Source organism: Procambarus clarkii, chromosome 49 (assembly GCF_040958095.1).
Source record: "Procambarus clarkii isolate CNS0578487 chromosome 49, FALCON_Pclarkii_2.0, whole genome shotgun sequence".
NCBI lineage: Eukaryota > Metazoa > Arthropoda > Malacostraca > Decapoda > Cambaridae > Procambarus > Procambarus clarkii.
Window position 1 is genome coordinate 24359859 of NC_091198.1, and position 16150 is coordinate 24376008.

General features: G+C 42.2%; 1 pseudogene; it reads right to left on the reverse strand.

The window, feature by feature from the left end:
* LOC138351449 (enoyl-CoA hydratase, mitochondrial pseudogene) overlaps positions 1–11504 on the reverse strand; it is an 81243-nt pseudogene extending 69739 nt beyond the window's left edge.
* Positions 11505–16150: the final 4646 nt, after the last annotated feature.

The window sequence follows — 16150 nt, forward strand, 5'->3', positions numbered from 1 at the left end:
ATCATCGAAGTCATTGTATATTTACATTATGAAACATTGTTAATAGATTAGTTTAGTATCTAGAGTTAACAAAAAAGTATTCAATAAGAATGAATATAATTATTTACACAGTATTGTAGCTAGGTTCCCTTGTTAATGTAAAATTACTTTGAGTGAGGAACCAGAGCATAAGGGCGTTGCCCGGAGTGGGCAGGAAGGCGTCCATATACACAATAACAACAAAACATAGCAGCCGACCACGCTGTATTGGCTAACTGGTGTATACAGCTAGACACCCCATTTACGTGTCAACACCAGCTACACAGCCTAACAACCATCACATCAACGACTGTATCCGGCTTATCAAGTATTTTGTATCTGAATTATAACGTGCACATTTATTCATTTATAAAAATAAGTCGGTCATGATGTATGAACAACCCAAACACAATGTACGTGAACCCCATTATAGCCCTCACAGTTCATGCCATACCTGTAATTGATATGTTTAGGGAACTTTGATTAATTCCTTGCATCCCATACAGGTAAATTGTGAGAGGAGCAGCAAGAATCTGTGCAGACAGTTGGTCCATACACATAATTAACTACTTGTTTGCCAAGCCTTGTCCTTCCCACCAGCCGCCATTACGTGGCACAAAGAGGCAGGGCCACACCCATCTTGAGGCTACACCTACACGCCTTACTAGGCTCATTCTACTGGCATAGCTAAGCCATTTATGATTTTAGTAGCAGTAGTTATAATTAATTATTATATTAGTAGTTTAGACCACCATATGTGGTACACTATATAATGAAATAACTGAAATAATAGATTTAAAGGTAAACAATTGGTAGTTTAAGAAGGAGCCATAACAAAGTGGTTTAGGCTACCAATTGTCCCTCCCAATAGTGTGTAAGAAGATTTCAGGCAGTTTACCAGTATATACAGTCCACTTAATTAATACTTACTTACTAAGAAAATAAATAAGACATAACTTTATTTTATTAAATCAGTTTGAAAAAGAGAGAATAGCTGCTTGGAATTTCCCCACAACACGCACCTATTCGAATGCAACGTCGTGTCAAAATTTCAAAGCAATCGGTATAGAGGTTTCGAAGATTTCTCTCACATGAAAAAACTTTTTTTTTTTTTAAGCATGTTTTTTCCGTCACAGACGTGACGTCAATATAGTATGTATATAAAAACCCGCTCAGATGCGAATGGAACATTGTGTGAAAATTTCAAAGCAATCGGTGAAGAACTTTCGGACATTAGCGATTTTGAACAAACGAACATTAGCATTTATATTTATATATATTATGACCTTCCTTAAACGCAATATTTAAAGCAGGTCATAATCTAATATTTTCCAAATGCAGATTATTTTGTATCTTTCTCGCCTTCACTCTAGGGAATACAGATTTGGAACTTTTAATCCGTCCCAATAATTAAAATGATTTATACGAGTGGATTCTGGCGGTAAAGGTTCTTTACACGCTCTCTAGGTCAGCAATTTCCCCGGCTCTGAATGGGGCTGATAGTTTGCAACAATATTCAACCCGGATAGAGCACTAGTGTCTTGTAAAGTACCATCATTGGTATTGCTTGGCATTGGTATAGCATTGGTATGGTATCATCATTGGTATGACATCATTGTTTGGAAGGTCCTTATATCCAACCTGTCATTTTTCTTGCAGTTGTGACGGCTACTTTATTGTGTTCTTTAAAGGTAAGGTCTTCCGAAATGATTCTGCTAAGCCTGCTAACAAGAGTCTCTCCTGTGCCTATATGTATAATAGAAAATTAAAGGATTAATTTTATGTGATTAGTTTACTATCCAACAATATTCAGCCTCGTATGTTCTTAACATAATATACATAAATAAAGCCTGAGGCTCAGTTTGAGCCTCTTAAGTGTCAGACTGAGCCTCTTTACGAAGCAGAGCCTCTTTAATTAATTGTGTCAGACTGAGCCTCTTTAAGAGTCAGATTGGTCCTCTTTAAGAGTCAGACTGAGCCTCTTTAAGTGTCAGACTGAGCCTCTTTAAGAGTCAGACTGAGCCTCTTTAAGTGTCAGACTGAGCCTCTTTAAGAGTCAGACTGAGCCTCTTTAAGTGTCAGACTGAGCCTCTTTAAGAGTCAGACTGAGCCTCTTTAAGTGTCAGACTGAGCCTCTTTAAGAGTCAGACTGAGCCTCTTTAAGTGTCAGACTGAGCCTCTTTAAGAGTCAGATTGGTCCTCTTTAAGAGTCAGACTGAGCCTCTTTAAGAGTCAGACTGAGCCTCTTTAAGTGTCAGACTGAGCCTCTTTAAGAGTCAGATTGGTCCTCTTTAAGAGTCAGACTGAGCCTCTTTAAGAGTCAGACTGAGCCTCTTTAAGAGTCAGACTGAGCCTCTTTAAGTGTCAGACTGAGCCTCTTTAAGAGTCAGACTGAGCCTCTTTAAGTGTCAGACTGAGCCTCTTTAAGAGTCAGACTGAGCCTCTTTAAGTGTCAGACTGAGCCTCTTTAAGAGTCAGATTGGTCCTCTTTAAGAGTCAGACTGAGCCTCTTTAAGAGTCAGACTGAGCCTCTTTAAGTGTCAGACTGAGCCTCTTTAAGAGTCAGATTGGTCCTCTTTAAGAGTCAGACTGAGCCTCTTTAAGAGTCAGACTGAGCCTCTTTAAGAGTCAGACTGAGCCTCTTTAAGAGTCAGACTGAGCCTCTTTAAGAGTCAGATTGGTCCTCTTTAAGAGTCAGACTGAGCCTCTTTAAGTGTCAGACAGAGCCTCTTTAAAAGTCAGACTGAGCCTCTTTATGAGTCATACTGAGTCTCTTAACAGACTGAGAGTATTGCAACATTCACACATCTCACAGTGTACGGCTTTGATCTGGAACCCACCAGAAAATTTGCCACATAATAATTAGTATCATACACCTGTTTTAACATTCATATGTTAGTTCTACAAAGGAGAGAAGGATAATCTTGAAAATACACTCTTATCAATTAATATATAACGACAGTATCCAACATTTTATGTTGCATCTACGAGTGACATTAAATAATTGCAGCTTTGTGTACAACCAATAGCCTAAAATAATTATCGCGAGGATGTACTAGGCTAGAATTACCTTTAGCGTAATTAATTTCATTGTATATTATTTCACTTTACCCGTTTGTTATAATCTAGATCTGCACTCTTTATGTAATATTGTTTAATATATAATTGTTGTGTTGTTCATTTACAAGATGATTAAATTAATGATGGCAGCGAGTGTGTGTGTAAAAATGGCTTCTGAATCTCCCTATGAACATATGTAACTGATTGTGACATGTTTCACCCCGTGTGGGTGTTAGACTTTAAGAAGGCAAACGTAGCCTATGTGAATGACACACTTTATGAAGCTCACACCCAAACCAGTCACAGCAACGCATATGCTTTGCTGAGCCACAACAACCTTCCCTGTCCCCCATTCCTCCATCACCCATCTCCTCGGCCTCCCAACCATTTCCTACTCCACCGTCCCCTCGTCCTCCCTACCATTCCCCACTCCACCATCCCCTCGTCCTCCCCACCATCCCAAACCCCCCATCCCCTCCTTCCCACCATCCCAAAACCCCCCATCCCCCTCGTCTTTCCCCACTATTACCCTCTCCCTTATCCCATCTCCTCCCCACCATCTCTCACTTCTGTCCCTTGTCCTCCCCACCATTCCCCACTCCCTCGTCCGATGCCTTCCCAAATGGTCTGATGTTCTCATCAAAAAATTGGGAACATCAAGTGATCTGATGTTCCCATCACTGAAATATAAGAAAAACAGTAAAAAACAAATGAAATGAAATATTAAAAAATAAAAAAATAGACTATACTCACAAAATGAACAGTATGGTAAACAACACAGCTCAATTCCAACGCAATTCACACAAAGTAATTAAATCAAAATGAAATAAATCCAAATCTATGAAAACTCAATTTATCAGTGCAATCAGAAACATTGAAATGGAATTGTAACATATTTAGTATAGCATGGGTGTTGCTCTTACATGCCACAGATGGTGCCATTTTTCAAGAAAAGCATAGTTTTACCTGTCACAGGTGGCATTTATACTAATACTTACGAAATGAACGGTATGGTAAACAACACAGCTCAATTCTAAGGCAATGTCACACAAAATAATTCAATAAAAAATAAAATAAATCAAAATCTATGAAAATAAAATTTATCAATGCAATCGGAAACATTGAAATGGAATTCGTGACATATTTAGTATACCGGCATGTTGCTATTATGTGCAACAGATGGCGCTGTAAAAAAAAAATGCATGTTTTTACCTGTCACAGGGGTGGCATCTATATAGTAGGTATATATAAAAAGACGCGCCCATTCGATTGCAACGTTGTGTCAAAATTTCAAAGCAATCGGTAAAGTGGTTTCCTAGATTCGAATCCTGAGTTACTTTATAATTTATTGAAAGACTTTAGTTTTGTTTTATTAATTATATAAAATTCTAATATCAATATAACTATAGGGTAAGTACTAATTGTAATTAAGATGCAATATAGGCTATTTACATGCTTGTCCTCCTACACTCCCAAGGTTAGGTTAGGTCTTGGTTTTCTATACAGCTTTTAAGGTAAACTCTAATATTCACAATATTTTGGTGTGAGGCTGGCGATTAAGTGTATTTATGTACTATGCCGGTAGTCAGGATTGGACTTATTACATTTGGTATTAAAACGTACTGTCTATTGGGAGGATGGGCGTTGCTCGAGGCTGTACGAACCCGGCATTATCCATGAGGGTCAATCTGCAACATTTATTATAGGTCTCCTACAACAGGTTTTCATATATTTTCATTTATATAATTCAAGCATTATATGATAGACTGTCCTTGTTCAACATTATATTTGGGCGATATAATTAGTATTAATATAATAATTTCTATCACCGAATATTTTGTATACTTCCACTGTGAGGATAAAATTTTTAGGTAGATTTAGGTGTAGATAACAGTATTCGGTAGATGTAGTAGTAGATTAAGCTACTAGTTATATTAAAACTGCATCATATTAAAAGAATAAAGATTTGTTAATATTTTGTTGAGAGACATTCTTTAATCAGAACTTCTTGACAGCGTGTCATAAACTAGCATGACTGCCTCACTACCAAGAGTGTCATGGCACACTATCAATGTCTGCCATATTTTGCTCTCTCCATCACGCGGCACTCTCCAGAGTGCCAGCAGTTTCAAACCTGAATCAAATTCCAAACTTCATTAAACATTCTGAAGAGGTTTGCAATTCCAATATCAAAAAGTTTCTGGTCCAGAAGGATGAAGTAAATATTAACATAAAATATGTAGTTTCTTCTGCCGACTATGGAGATGTCCTCCCACTCGCTGCAAGTGAGAGTGGAGGTAATGTACACTAGTTTCCTTGAGATAATTATTTAGATCGTCATGAATATTCGCCTCAAATTTAACACGGACTCACAATTAATTTTTTAACACACACACACACACACACACACACACACACACACACACACACACACACACACACACACACACGCACACACACACACACACATATACACACACACACACACACACACACACACACACACACACACACACACACACACACACACATACACACATACACACACACACACACACACACACACACACACACACACACACACACACACACACACACACACACACACGCACACACACACACACACATATACACACACACACACACACACACACACACACACACACACACACACACACACACACACACATACACACATACACACACACACACACACACACATACACACACACACACACACACACACACACATACACACACACACACACACACACACACACACACACACACACACACACACACACACACACACACACACACACACACACACACACACACACACACACACACAGTTGATTGACAGTTGAGAGGCGGGACCAAAGAGGTAGAGCTCAATCCCCGCATGCACAATTAGGTGAGTACACACACACACACACACACACACACACACACACACACACACACAACATACAGTTGAGAGGCGGGACCAAAGAGCCAGAGCTCAACCCCCGCAAGCACAACTAGGTGAGTACAACTAGGTGAGTACACACACACACACACACATACACACACACACACACACACACACACACACACACACACACACACACACACACACACACACACACACACATACACACACACACTACTTTCTCCAGAATGTAGAGAGAGAGATACCAGAGAATCAGGAACGAGTATGTTAGTGTGAGAAGAGCAGCTGAGAAAAGGTATGAAAATGATATAGCTAATAAAGCCAAGACAGAACCAAAGCTACTACACAGTCACATCAGGAGGAAGACAACAGTGAAGGAACAGGTGATGAAACTTAGGGTGGCCGAGGACAGGTACACAGAGAAAGACAAAGAGGTGTGTGAAGAACTCAACAAAAGGTTCCAGGAGATCTTTACTATAGAACAGGGAGAAGTCACGGCGCTAGGATAGGTGGCAGCAAACCAGGTGACCTTGGAAAGGTTCGAAATTACAAGAGATGAGGTCAATAAGCGCCTATTGGAGCTGGATGTGAGAAAAGCTGTTGGGCCGGACGGAATCTCACTATGGGTATTGAAAGAGAGTGCAGGAGCACTTTGCTTGCCACTCTCCATAGTGTATAGTAGGTCACTGGAAACGGGGGACCTACCAGAAATATGGAAGACTGCTAATGTAGTACCAATATACAAAAAGGGTGACAGACAAGAGGCACTGAACTACAGGCCAGTGTCCTTAACTTGTATACCATGCAAGGTGATGGTGAAGATTGTGAGAAAAACCTAGTAACACATCTGGAGAAAAGAGACTTCGTGACAACCCATCAACATGGGTTCAGGGAGGGTAAATCTTGCCTTACAGGATTGATAGAATTCTACGATCAGGTGACAAAGATTAAGCAAGAAAGAGAAGGATGGGCGGACTGCATTTTTTTGGACTGTCGGAAAGCCTTTGACACTGTACCCCATAAAAGGTTGATGCATAAGCTGGAGAAACAGGCAGGAGTAACTGTTAGGGCGCTCCAGTGGATAAGGGAGTACCTAAGCAATAGGAAGCAGAGAGTTACAGTGAGGGGTGAGACCTCAGAATAGCGTGAAGTCACCAGTGGAGTCCCACAGGGCTCTGTACTCGGACCTATCCTGTTTCTGATATACGTAAATGATCTCCCAGAGGGTCTAGACTCATTCCTCTCAATGTATGCTGACGACGCCAAAATTGTGAGAAGGATTAAGACAGAGGGGGACAGCTTGAGGCGTCAAGAAGACCTGGACAAGCTGCAGGAATGGTCGAACAAATGGCTGTTAGAGTTTAACCCAAGCAAATGTAATGTAATGAAGATAGGGGTAGGAAGCAGGAGACCAGATACAAGGTATCATTTGGGAGATGAAATGCTTCAAGAGTCAGAGAAAGAGAAAAAGACCTGGGGGTTGATATCACGCCAGACCTGTCCCCTGAAGCTCATATCAAGATCATAACATCAGCAGCATTTGCCAGGTTGGCTAACATAAGAACGGCCTTTAGAAACTTGTGTAAGGAATCTTTCAGAACTTTATATACCACATATGTCAGACCAATCCTGGAGTATGCGGCTCCAGCATGGAGCTATCTAGTCAAGCATAACACTAAACTGGAAAAGGTTCAAAGGTTTGCCACCAGACTAGTACCCGAGCTGAGAGGTATGAGCTACGAGAAGACACTACGGGAATTAAACCTCACTTCGTTGGAAGACAGAAGAGTTAAGGGGGACATGATCACCACATTCAAGATTCTCAAGGGAATCGACAGGGTTGATAAAGACAGGATATTTAACACAAGGGGCACACGCACTAAGGGACACAGGTGGAAATTGAGTGGCCAAATGAGCCACAGAGAAATTAGAAAGAACTTTTTTAGTGTCAGAGTAGTTAGTAAATGGAATGCATTAGGAAGTAATGTGGTGGAGGCTGACTCCATACAGAGTTTCAAGTGTAGATATGATAGAGCCCAATAGGCTCAGGAACCTGTACACCTGTTGATTGACAGTTGAGAGGCGGGACCAAAGAGCCAGAGCTCAACCCCCGCAAGCACAACTAGGTGAGTACACACACACACACACACACACACACAAGACGTTACAAGTGGAGTCCCCGCAGGGGTCAGTCCTAGGATCTATACTGTTTCTGGTATATGTAAATGATCTCCCAGAGGGTATAGATTCGTTCCTCTCAATGTTTGCCGACGATGCAAAAATTATGAGGAGGATTGAAACAGAGGATGATAGTAGGAGGCTACAAGATGACCTAGATAGACTGAGTGAATGGTCCAACAAATGGCTGTTGAAGTTCAACCCGAGTAAATGCAAAGTAATGAAACTAGGCAGTGGAAACAGAAGGCCAGACACAGGATACAGAATAGGAGATGAAGTACTTAATGAAACAGACAAAGAGAAAGATCTAGGAGTTGATACCACGCCAAACCTGTCTCCTGAAGCCCACATAAGGAGAATAACGTCTGCGGCATATGCGAGGCTGACTAACATCAGAACAGCGTTCAGGAACCTGTGTAAGGAATCATTCAGAATCTTGTACACCACATATGTACGACCAATCCTGAAGCATGCGGCCCCAGCATGGAGCCCGTACCTTGTCAAGCACAAGACGAAGCTGGAGAGAGTCCAAAGGTATGCTACTAGACTAGTCCCAGAACTAAGAGGCATGAGTTATAAGGAACTGCAGCGGGAATTGCACCTTACGACACTGGAAGACAGAAGAGTAAGGGGGGACATGATCACAACCTACAAAATCCTCAGGGCAATCGACCGGGTAAACAAGGATGAACTATTCAACACTGGAGGGATGCGAACAAGGGGACACAGGTGGAAGCTGAGTACCCAAATGAGCCACAGAGACATTAGAAAGAACTTTTTCAGTGTCAGAGTAGTTAGTAAATGGAATGCACTAGGAAGTGATGTGGTGGAGGCTGACTCCATACACAGTTTCAAATGTAGATATGACAGAGCCCAGTAGGCTCAGGAATCTGTACACCAGTTGATTGACAGTTGAGAGGCGGGACCAAAGAGCCAAAGCTCAACCCCCGCAAGCACAACTAGGTGAGTACAAACACACACACAATAGGCTCAGGAACCTGTACACCTGTTGATTGACGGTTGAGAGGCGGGACCAAAGAGCCAGAGCTCAACCCCCGCAAGCTTAAATTAAATTGTAAATTATTATGTATCTCTCCCGCCTGCGCCGCCCAACCACTTGGGCTGGACGGTAGAGCGACGGTCTCGCTTCATGCTGGTCGGCGTCGGCAATCCCCGTCCGTTCCTGAAGTGGTTGGGCACCATTCCTTTCCCCCCGTCCCATCCCAAATCCTTATCCTCATCCCTTCCAGGTGTTATAAAGTCGTAATTGATTGGTGCTTTCTCCTAATAGTTCCCTTCCCCTCCCGCCTGCGCTCAAGAGAATACAGAATTAGGCACTTTAGTCAGTCCCAATAGTTTAGATGTTTTACTGAGTGGATTCTAGCAATAAAGGATCTCTGCACGCTCTCCAGGTCAGCAATTTCTCCAGCTTTGAAAGGAGGGGTAATTGTGCAGCAGCACAGTGAGAGCACTAGTAGCTTGAAGAGTATCATCATCGGTATAACATCTCTAGTTTGAAAAGTTCTTGTTATCCAACCTGTTCTTTTTCTTGCAGTTGTGACCCCTACTTTATTGCAATGCTATGGAATGGGGAATCAGAGAAAATAGATCACACACAACTTACAAATTATGTGGAGAGGAATTACAGAACTGTAATAAAGAACAAGACCTAGGGGGTAGTTTTGGGTAGTAAGCTGTCGCCAGAGGAACACACAAAATACACTGTGAGAGGAGCGTATGCGTCGTGTTCCAATTTCAGACTTGCGTTAATTATATGGATGACGAAATACTAAAGAAACTGTTCATGAGTATTGTGAGACCAAAATTGGAATACGCAGCAGTTGTATGGTCCCCAAATCTCAAGAAGCACATAGAGAAACTGGAAAAGGTGCAATGCCATGTTACAAAATGGCTTCAGGAACTGAAAAACAAATATTACGAGGAGAGGGTAGAGGCGTTAAACATGCCAAAACTAAGAGATAGTATTATATAAGTGGTGATCATATCAGCTCTTTTTCTTCTAACAAGAATCGACGAAACTGACAAAGAGGAATTCCTGACACCAACAACTTACAAAACAAAAGGACACAGATTCAAGCTAAGGAAACAAAGGTGCCGAAAAAATGTTAGAAAGTTTTCTTTAGCAAACAGAGTGGTAGACGGTTAGAACAAGCTAAGTGAGAAGGTGGTGGAGGCCAAAACCGTCAGTAGTGTCAGTGTCAAAGCGTTGTACGACAAAGAGTACTGGGAAGACGGGACACCACGCGTGTAGCTCTCATCCTGAAACTACACTTGGGTAATTACACTTAGATAATTTCACACAATGACCATCAGCATATAGCAAGTCTGACGAACACCCTTCAAACTCTCATGTAGCGAGAGTGGACTAAATTGGTCGATCTATTATGAGTCACAGAGGAGTTATCTTGGCCTAAAAAATCTTAACCACGAAGGACACCCAGGCACCATATATATTCGCATGATGATCAGAACTCAACCGCAGACTACTGGATAAACTCTGCTACAAAGGGGTATCCACAGCATTCCATATGAACAAGGTAACGATCCCTAGCATACCCTACAACAAACCAACAGAATGCACCCAACCATAGAATCACGCAGAGGAAGCAACAACTTGTGTACCACCTAGAGCGAGGCTCTCGACCCCAATGGCCTGGCCTCTTGGAGGCGAACTCCCAAACACACCATCACTGGTGTGTCTATAGAGGGAAGGAAGACCCCCAATGAACACACCAGATCCATTCAAATACCACCCTGTCCCATTCAAATACATATACAATCAACTCTTGAAGCCAGAAAAACTGTCCACTTTCATTCAAATAGGAAGCCCATTCTACTCGCCCACATTATTCTTAAACCAGTACTCAACTTCACTGTATCCACCCCCATCTTCACCTGCATTTTAATATTTTTTCTCAAGAGATATCTTGTTGCAAGGCACATTAGAGACTACACAAGGAAATTCTAAAATATTCTAAGCCTTCACAGCCAACGAGGTAAAATAATATCCTTACTTTGTTTTCTCTCCAGCCAAGATAATATAACACATCATTGCCAGTTCACAGCCTCCACCAGGAGCATATCCATTCACTGCAGCTATTATTGGCTTCTTGGCTTTGGCTACAGCATCCCCGTTACCAAGAAAGTTTGTACCATAGCATTCTACAAATCTTCTGTTCTGCATCTCCTTTATATCAGCACCTGCAGCAAAGGTTTTTTCACTTCCAGTAAGAACAACGGCAGCAACACTGGGGTCACTTTCCAGATCTGTCAATGCCTGCTGGACTTCATTCATGAAGACCATTCAAGGCTTTCGGTCATCACAACGCCATGATGGTGGTGGTGGTGATAGACCATCACCACCACCACAATTACCATTACCATTAAAATCACCATCACAACTATCATTGTCACCACAACCACTACCACCACCATCATCACCCTCACCATAATAACCCCCCCCCCACCACCATCATCACCCCTCACCATAATAAACCTCCCCCCCACCACCACTATCACTGCCACCATCACCATCACCTGCTTTAAGAGCTTTGAGACGATCCCATTAATTTAGGTGCTTTATCTCGTCTATGTGTGCCGTATATGTTTTCTGTATTCCCTCTATTTTAGCAATCTCTCCTGCTCTGAAGGGGGACGTGAGTACTGAGCAGTACTCGAGACGAGACGGGACAGCACAAGTGACTTGAAGAGTACAACCTTTGTGATGGGATCCCTGGATTAAGTAAATTTGTTAGTAGGCTATTCTACTATGGGTTAATGGTGAGAACTTTGTGGCTGGTGTGAACACCACCGCACGCTTCTCTTATAAGCACAAATATGACGCTAAAGGTGAGAGCTTGTGGTACGTCCGGCCGTCACCAACGCCATGTGTTCAGCTACTGCCACGGTACACGGCGTCCTACCTCCTCCATCACAGCTTAAATTCACGACAACTATTTTCGGTGCACATTTAAGTATGAGAGGAGGTAGATATTGATTTATGAGTGATTTTATTATTCTCAATTATTATAAACAGTTTCGAACTGTTTTAATAGCTTACTGCAAAGAATTAAATAATCTAAGGAGAGTTAGATTGAGATTGAATTCCCAGTATGATTTCTCCTCCTTTGCCGTGAAACATTTATGCACGGCAGTTTTAAATTTTACTATAAAGAGGAAGTCAAGGAATTCGACTAGTTATTAATTGAACTCAATCTAAGATGGCAATCGTGAATAAAGGCAAATTGCAGATGGAGTTTTATCAAATGTTAGGCAAAGGAAGAGTCATGGCGAACATGTGGCAGCTGATGCAATCATCCCATAGAATGTTCTGGAACTTTTAAATTCTCAGTTATTAGATTATTAGTACGGTTAGTTAGATTAATGTCTTAATACAACTGATTTTCTCTTATTGTGTCAAGGGTTAATATAAGGGGCGCCAGACAGCTGGGTGGACAGCGCTTCAGATACGTAGTCCTGAGGTTCCGGGTTCGATCCCCAGTGGAGGCCGAGACAAATGGGCAAAATGTTTCTTTCACCCTGATGCTTCTGTTATATAGCAATAAATAGGTACCTGGACCTAGATTTACGAATATCCATGTATTTCTTCGTAAGTAGGTTTGCTACGAAGGTTCCTAAGTATGCGCTAACAAGATGCTTACGTGCGATTCAGGAAGGTATTCTTACGAAGATATTTGGGTTTTGGGTCTGGTTCACCTGCATGCCGACAGAGGTCACTAATGTGTTTCGTTTGGCCAATCAGAGAGCAGGCAACATTCTTCATCTTGAAGATTTAGCCAATCACGATGCTGGCTTATCGGAGCTTACCTGCCCTCTATTTACGTCGAATTTTCTTATAAAATTAGTATATTTCGAAGTAAAACAATGTTTTTTCAACTTCTACAGCCAGCACCGATATTGTAGTAAACAAATATGTTACATTTGTTGTTTACCTACGTAATTCTAAGAGATACTGTGTAGCTGTCCTTGTTGCTCGGAAGATGCAGACAATTATTGTATATATTTACTGAAATTACCCAAGGGCCACTAACTATCTAGTGACCTCGACGAGGACAGAAAGCCGGCGGCTTGTTAAAGGTCCAAAAACTATATCTGATTGCCTTGTTATCAGGGGTTTCGGACCAAATGGTATGATCGAGGTACTTTGAGCTCTGTAATTACTTCATACACTCAGGAATATTGGAAGATATTCTTGTGCTGCACCCAGATTTTGCCAGTGGGGGCATTACATATTTTGTTCTCTCCTGATTCCGTATATACCTAACCATCTTGTGAGATGGGAGTATTAGATGAACTTATAGCTAGTTTTTTATATACACTGTGTAATCTTCCATATAGAAAAGGGTAGCAACACATTGCTCTGTATACCTATGTTTCTTAATAAAAAATCGGTTGTATAGATGTTAAATTATAGCTTGTATTATTACCAGTATTATCTTTATTAAATCATGTTAACCATGGATCATTAAGATCGTCTCCGTGGTGTAGTGGTAAGACACTCACCTGGTGTTCCGCGAGCGCTGTGTCATGGGTTCGTATCCTGGCCGGGGAAGATTTACTGGGCTCAAAGCCTTAACTGTAGCTTCTGTTTAACTCAACAGTAAAATGGGTACCTGGTTTTAAAAACGATTCTTCGTGGGGATCGTATTCCAGGGACCTGCCCAAAACGCTACGCGTACTAGTGGCTCTACAAGAATGTAACAACTCTTGTATATATATATATATATATATATATATATATATATATATATATATATATATATATATATATATATATATATATATATATATATATAACTGAAAACTATATATATATATATATATATATATATATATATATATATATATATATATATATATAACTGAAAACTCACACCCCAGAAGTGACTCGAACCCATACTCCCAGGAGCAACGCAACTGGTATGTACAAGACGCCTTAATCCACTTGACCATCACGACCGGACATAATGAGGTGATAGCCGAAGCTATTTGAACCACCCCACCGCCGGCACTCGGATGGTTATCTTGGGCATAGCATTTTACCAAATCACCTCATTCTTTGGGGCACACGTGAGGAACACAAATGCGAACAAGCCTGAATGGTCCCCAGGACAATATGCAACTGAAAACTCACACCCCAGAAGTGACTCGAACCCATACTCCCAGGAGCAATGCAACTGGTATGTACAAGACGCCTTAATCCACTTGACCATCACGACCGGACATAATGAGGTGATAGCCGAAGCTATTTGAACCACCCCACTGCCGGCACTCGGATGGTTATCTTGGGCATAGCATTTTACCAAATCACCTCATTCTTTGGGGCACACGTGAGGAACACAAATGCGAACAAGCCTTAATGGTCCCCAGGACAATATGCAACTGAAAACTCACACCCCAGAAGTGACTCGAACCCATACTCCCAGGAGCAACGCAACTGGTATGTACAAGACGCCTTAATCCACTTGACCATCACGACCGGACATAATGAGGTGATAGCCGAAGCTATTTGAACCACCCCACCGCCGGCACTCGGATGGTTATCTTGGGCATAGCATTTTACCAAATCACCTCATTCTATGGGGCACACGTGAGGAACACAAATGCGAACAAGCCTGAATGGTCCCCAGGACAATATGCAACTGAAATCTCACACCCCAGAAGTGACTCGAACCCATACTCCCAGGAGCAACGCAACTGGTATGTACAAGACGCCTTAATCCACTTGACCATCACGACCGGACATAATGAGGTGATAGCCGAAGCTATTTGAACCACCCCACTGCCGGCACTCGGATGGTTATCTTGGGCATAGCATTTTACCAAATCACCTCATTCTTTGGGGCACACGTGAGGAACACAAATGCGAACAAGCCTGAATGGTCCCCAGGACAATATGCAACTGAAAACTCACACCCCAGAAGTGACTCGAACCCATACTCCCAGGAGCAACGCAACTGGTATGTACAAGACGCCTTAATCCACTTGACCATCACGACCGGACATAATGAGGTGATTTGGTAAAATGCTATGCCCAAGATAACCATCCGAGTGCCGGCGGTGGGGTGTTTCAAATAGCTTCGGCTATCACCTCATTATGTCCGGTCGTGATGGTCAAGTGGATTAAGGCGTCTTGTACATACCAGTTGCGTTGCTCCTGGGAGTATGGGTTCGAGTCACTTCTGGGGTGTGAGTTTTCAGTTGCATATTGTCCTGGGGACCATTCAGGCTTGTTTGCATTTGTGTTCCTCACGTGTGCCCCAAAGAATGAGGTGATTTGGTAAAATGCTATGCCCAAGATAACCATCCGAGTGCCGGCGGTGGGGTGGTTCAAATAGCTTCGGCTATCACCTCATTATGTCCGGTCGTGATGGTCAAGTGGATTAAGGCGTCTTGTACATACCAGTTGCGTTGCTCCTGGGAGTATGGGTTCGAGTCACTTCTGGGGTGTGAGTTTTCAGTTGCATATTGTCCTGGGGACCATTCAGGCTTGTTCGCATTTGTGTTCCTCACGTGTGCCCCAACGAATGAGGTGATTTGGTAAAATGCTATGCCCAAGATAACCATCCGAGTGCCGGCGGTGGGGTGGTTCAAATAGCTTCGGCTATCACCTCATTATGTCCGGTCGTGATGGTCAAGTGGATTAAGGCGTCTTGTACATACCAGTTGCGTTGCTCCTGGGAGTATGGGTTCGAGTCACTTCTGGGGTGTGAGTTTTCAGTTGCATATTGTCCTGGGGACCATTCAGGCTTGTTCGCATTTGTGTTCCTCACGTGTGCCCCAACGAATGAGGTGATTTGGTAAAATGCTATGCCCAAGATAACCATCCGAGTGCCGGCGGTGGGGTGGTTCAAATAGCTTCGGCTATCACCTCATTATGTCCGGTCGTGATGGTCAAGTGGATTAAGGCGTCTTGTACAT